Consider the following 6,798-nt stretch of genomic DNA (forward strand, 5'->3'; position numbering starts at 1 on the left):
TAAGCAGTAGGTAAGTTAAGGGTAGATAGCAATAAGTTACTAATTAAAGAAATAATCAGTAAGAATACAAGTAATAGTGACAAACGAAGGTAAAGGGAAAAGTTAAATTAAGGACAAGACAATACAATCAAATACGAGTAGAAAGGTAAGAATACGAAGTTTAAGGGAAAGTAGCTCAAATCAACCCAGGAAATAAGGAATTCAGAATATTAAATGGCTCAATCAAAGAGAAAGTCATGAAAAGAGTCAGCATGTTTAGCATATAAATAGGGTAAAACATGGATAGTCAGGAGTCGACATATAACTCTAGCAAAACAAAAGTTAAACAATACTGATTTAATGAGAAAGATACAAGTCTTGATGTGAACAGTCAAGATGAACACAAGCATATTGAATCAGTGAAAGCTTAGACTAGGAAACTCAGTAGATGCATATTAAGGCAAGACAGTTACGAGAAATCACAAGAAATCAAAGCGAGATCCAGTCAGACATGCTAATACTCAGAAACCAACGAAGAACCCTAAAAATTGGGGCTTTCAGCATAGGCGAGTTAAGGTTGTAGTAGATTCATAGAATCAGTCAGAAAATATGTGAGAAACAGAAGTTTAAACACAAAAAATCATCCAACAAAGTTTAAAAAGAAATTCGGAAAACCCTAATTTTTAGAAAAAGATGAAAAACACTTAAAATCATATGATTCTTGTAAAGAATGTGAAGGCTATTGTAAAACACACAGTGAACAAACTCAAATCGAAATTAGGGTTTCGAAGAGAACCATACGGAGATGAAGAAACATGTCTAGAAACCCATAGATCATAGACAATATAGAACGATTTCACTCGAAATTACACTGGAATGGCCAGGAACAGGCATGAGATGAACCCTAGATGCAAGTCGGCATGGCCCTGGTCCCTTGAGGGCCTTAGAGATGGCAAGAATTACATGAGAGAGGCCATTGGAGGCCTGAGAGATGATGAGAGGTCACTGGAGATGGCTATAGCGTTTTGAGATTAGGGCTTAGGTTGAGAGTGTTTGAGAGCAGAGAGGATTTTATGGCGGCGGTATAAGGTTAATTAGGTTTTTGGGGTATAGGGTAGTTTAATTAAGGGAAGGAGGAATGGTGGCGGTTGATCTTTGTGATCAACGGCCAGGATTAAAGGGTGAGGGGACCGGATCGAGCATTTGGGGTGTGGGCCGGGTATTTCTAATTAGAAATTGGGCTGGGTATTGGGATTGGATTGGGTTGAATTTAGGCTGAAATTGAAATAAAATAGGCTAAGTTTTAAATAGCTACTTTCAGTACTACATAATTTATAAAAATGATAAAATGATTTCCAAAAAATATTTCGTGTGCTAAAAATGATTAAAATAGTTGTTTAACATTCTAAAAATATAAAAGACCCTTTTATGCATTAATAACGTAATTATGCATTAATAAGGCTAGTATTGCAAATATATGCAAATTGGCTTTAAAATGTAAATGCAATTATAAAAAATGCACTAAATATATTTAAGCAATATTTTGGCATAAATATAGAACTTAGATGGCTGAATTACCACAAGAATAATTTGAAGGATAATTATTGAAAATTTTATAAGTAAAAAAGGAAGAAATAAATCAATTTAAAGCCTTTAAAAATTATAAAAAAAAGCTTATGCATGCTTATATATGCATATATGCTATTTTGGAAGTATATACGTGTATTAAAAACATATAGAAAAAAATTGGGTATCAACAGAGTGTTCGGATTTTGTAAGTTTTGTCAGGTTCTGAGGTGTTGGCCCGGGGTTAACTTTTTGAGTTGACTTTTCAATTTTCTTTAAAGATTGCAACTTTACGATACGGAATTATCTCCTATAGTTTGTATTTTTGGTATTAAGTTATTTTGGCTAGATTCGAGCCGTCCGGAGTTGGACTTTCGCGTGTAAGGTTTACTAAAGGGTTGCTTTAGCTTATTTGAGGTAAGTATCTTGCGTAACTTTGTGTGGGGGACCTACCCCTTAGAATTTCTGTTGATTGTGCTATTTGTGTTATGTGAAAGCCGTGTACGCAAGGTGACGAGTGTGTACACGGGCTATATATAGTAATTGAACGGGTTAGGTTATTTAGACTTTTTCCATGCCTTTAATTGAATTATCATAACACGTTATGTCCCTCATTGTTAATATACTATTACATGTATTAATCTGCCCTTACATGCTTTATTTGACCGTGTTAACACTTGTTTTACCTCTTACTTGTTATTTTGATATTATATGCTTTAGTTGAAGTTATTGCCTTCCTTGTTGTCTTGTTACCTCTTTAATTATTGAATCACTTTTAATTGAAGTTGTTATTTCGTTGAATATCATCTTGTTGAGTTATTGGTGTTGAAGTTGTCATAGCCGTTATCACATTGAGGTGAAGTTGTTAATTGTTGAGATACCTTTCCTTGTTGAGCATTCTCATTCATTATGTTATTGTTGAAATTCTTATACACATATTAGTTGAGCCATGGCTATTTATTATGGGAACATTGGTATTGTTGACTTTGTGGCAAGTTGTGGCATATGGGCGCTTCTGGTGGGAGTTGTGATTGTGTTGTGATATTGATACGCATGCGGTGGTATAAGACTAGGGGTTGATATGCATGTGGTGAGATAAGGTGGGTTTGATACGCATGTTGCTAGTAGGGAAACTACTTGAAGCCACACAGTGAGATAAGGTGGGCTAAACCGCATGTAGCTATTTGGAAAAAATAATTTTTAAAACTAAATACAAGGCTCATGCGGTGATATAAGGAAAGATTGTGATTGAAATTATAAAATGTGAATACGAGGTTGTACCTCGATTGTGATTCTTGTTGTACATTCCATGTTGAAAAGACTTGTTGGTAAAATTGTTCTTATTGTTTCTTCGTTGCTTTACTTGTAATTATCTGTATTTGCCTTCTCATTGTTTCATCGTGTGTTCACTCCTTTTTGCCGTTACTGCTTATGTCTCCGTTGTTAGCTTACACTATTGAATTGTTTACTTGTCATTTACTTCCGTGGTTCCTAGATTTAGACCATGCTATACTCTGTTTAGTTTATTTTTCTCCTAGTAGGTGTCATGACTTGGGCTTGTCACTACTCTACCGAGGTTAGACTTGATACTTACTGAGTACCGTTGTGGTGTATTCATACTACGCTTCTGCACATTTTTGTGCAGATCCTGGTACATCTGCTCATGTCGGATGCTAGTGATTGATTGCTAATTTCCGTATACTTTAAGGTATACCTGCTCGGCGTCCACAGGTCTCGGAGTCACCTTCTGATATCTCGTATTACAATTATTCCTTTATTGAGACAGTGATATGTATAAGGTAGAAATCCGGGCTACCCGATCTCATTCTTTGGTTAGGATAGAAACGTCACGTCAAAGAGCTGGGACGTCGAGTCCGCATCGAGGTAGACATCGATTGCGACCAGAAAGAGGCAGAATTCGAGTGACATCGGCGTAGCTTGATAACAGAAAAGGCGAGATATTCGCGATTGGTCGAGGATCGTGGTGTGATATCGGAACAGATCAATTTATAGCGGTTAATTAGATGTTAATATGGTTTCCTACAATAATTAGAAGTGTACCTTATTTAGGACTCCTCTATTATATAGAGAGGGATCTCATTCATTTGTAAGCATCATTGTTCACTGATAAGAATTTATACACTCATTACTTTCTTGCTATTTCATTTATTGTTCATCAAAGTTTCTTTATCATTTACTATCCCACCTCGAGGCTATCCCAAGTCGAGGTCGAGACCTGGCTAGCATACTGGTTTGATTTATTTTATTCTCCAATTTATTCTTTCATTTTCTTACTTATTAATTGGTATTGGACGAAACCACATATCCTTAAAACCATAATATAAGTTTAATCGTTATCCGAATTTAAGGGTAAACAGTTTGGCGCCTACCGTGGGGCTAATATTAATAGTGATTGTTCGGTGCTGATTCTGATAACACACATTATTTTACGCTTGTGCTTGTCAAGTATCTTTGCTCTATGGTTAAAACATGTCAAACACACAAAACGAACACACACATGGTGAAGATAGTCTCGGGTTTCACAGGGAAAATGACAATGTAATTGCTCCAGGAGCCGAGGTGCCACAGGCTAATCTCAGGGGAGCACTAGTTTCCAATGCAGTCGATGTTAGTTCGCACATTTCTTTAAATGCGGACCTAGGCACGGACCCCGAAGGGAGTGTACGCAGAGAAAGTCAATCTAGTGGCCAAGGTACATAGGGCAGAGGAGACGGAGGAGTTAGTCTCCATGTGATATTCGAGATGCTACAGGTTCAACTGGTCGTTATTGCTCAGTTACAAAATTAACGTAGAACTCCATGTGGGGTCGAGCCAGAAATCACTCGCCGTACCGAGCCAATGCTAGAAAGGTCGAATGGTAATGAATCGGAGACTGATCCTGCAATAATGAAAATACTCGAAGAGCTCACCAAAAGAATTGAGTCAGGAGAGAAGAAAATTGAAGCTAATGATAAAAAAGTGGAAACATACAATTCCCGAGTTGATCAGATACCAGGGGAACCACCAATCTTGAAAGGGATAGATTCGAAGAAATTTTTACAAAAGTCATTCCCTTCGAGTGCAGCTCCGAAACCCATTCCAAAGAATTTTCGTATGCCAGACATACCTAAATACAATGGGACCACCGATCCCAACAAGAATGTCACCTCCTACACATGCGCCATCAAGGGTAACGATTTGGAAGATGATGAGATCAAATCTGTTTTATTGAAGAAGTTCGGGGAAACCATATCAAAGGGATTAATGATTTGGTACCACAATCTACCACCAAATTCCATCGACTCGTTTGTCAAGTTGGCAGACTCTTTCGTAAAAGCACATGCCGGAGCCATAAAGGTTGCGACAAGGAAAACGGACCTTTTCAAAGTAAGACAGAGGAAGAATGAAATGTTTAGGGAGTTTGTATCTCAATTTCAAATACAATGCATGGAATTTCCACCGGGCATAGATGATGGGCCGTTCAAGCTTTTACTCAGGGATTGAATGAACGAAGTTCGATATCATCACGTCGGCTGAAGCAAAATCTAATCGAGTATCCGACTGTAACTTGGGCAGATGTACACAATCGGTACCAATCAAAGATCAGGGTCAAGGATGACCAATTAGGAGCTCTTTCCGGTTCATTGCAACCAAGCAGGTCAGCCGCCAAAAATCAGAGGCACATCGATAGAGAGCGAAGATCGAACAAAGACCGATATCAACTGTACACCTCAGATCGCAGGAACAATGGTCCAGGACACAATCACGCCCCGAACGATCAGAGAAGTGATCGAGGATAGAATTCTTGGGGACTCATGAGGAAAAATAGTTTTGACAAGTACGCCAACCCCCCCAGAGGCACCTCGATTATCGGAGTATAATTTTAGCGTCGACGCATTAGGTATTGTGTCAGCAATTGGATAAATCAAAGACACCAGATGGCCTAGGCCCATACAAACTGATCCTTCCCAGAGGAACCCAATATGATATGTAAATATCATGGCACGCATGGTCACAGGACAGAGGATTGCAGACAATTGAGAGAGGAGGTAGCCCGTTTATTCAATGAGGGCCACCTTCGAGAATTCATAAGTGATCAAGCCAAGAATCATTTCAGGGAAAGGGACGCCAACAAGAAAATTGAACAGGAAGAGCTACAGCATGTAATTCATATGATCGTCGGAGGGATCGATATTCCACAAGTGCCCGTGTTAAAACGCACTAAGGTATCAATTACTTGGGAGAAACGGACCCGGGACTATTTGCCGGAAGGCACCATATCATTCAACGAGGAGGATGTAGAAGGAATTTCTCAGCCTCACAACGACGCTCTGGTAATCTCTATCTTATTAAATAAAGTTCAAGTTACGCGTGTTTTAGTGGATCCAGGAAGTTCGGTAAGTATCATCCGATCCAGGGTCGTGGAGCAACTAGGCCTACAAGATCAGATCGTGCTCGCAGCCCGGGTCTTGAACGGTTTCAATATGGCCAGTGAAACAACTAAATGAGAGATTATCCTGCCGGTGAACGTGGCTGGAACTATCCAACATACCAAGTTTCACATGATCGAGGGCGACATGAGGTACCACGCCCTACTCGAAGGCCTTGGATCCACAACATGAGGGCAGTCCCTTCAACTCTCCACCAAATAATGAAATTCCTGATGTCAGACGGGGTAAAAATAGTGTACGGGGAGCAGCATGCTGCAAAGGAAATGTTCACGCTCGATGAGTTAATACCGATTTCAGTGCTATCCACAGCAAAAAGATCGTGCAACAAAGGTAAGCATGAAGCCAAATAGCAATCACCGCCACCAGCCTCGACCGAATCGGAGAAGCAGGAATTGGAAGAGGAAGAGGAAGATTTTTTTACCCCTCGAACTTTTGTTGTTCCCGAGGATTTCGACGCCACCAAATCAACGGTCGAAGAGCTGGAACGGGTTATGTTGATGGAGCACCTGCCCGAGCGAAAGGTATACCTGAGAACGGGGTTAACCCCCGAATTCAGGAAAAAGGTTTTTCATTTTCTTATGGATAACATAGATTGTTTTGCTTGGTCCTACTTAGACATGATAGGGACCCCGCCGGAAATAACAATGCATCGACTAAGCCTGGACCCAAAGTTCAGACCGGTGAAACAAAAGAGAAGGCCCCAGACCGAGGTAAAGAAGGTGTTCATAAAGGATGAGGTAACTAAACTTCTCAAAATAGGGTCCATTCGGGAAGTTAAGTACCCCAAATGGTTAGCTAGTGT

The sequence above is a fragment of the Nicotiana attenuata genome, unplaced genomic scaffold, assembly GCF_001879085.1.
Source record: "Nicotiana attenuata strain UT unplaced genomic scaffold, NIATTr2, whole genome shotgun sequence".
Lineage (NCBI taxonomy): Eukaryota > Viridiplantae > Streptophyta > Magnoliopsida > Solanales > Solanaceae > Nicotiana > Nicotiana attenuata.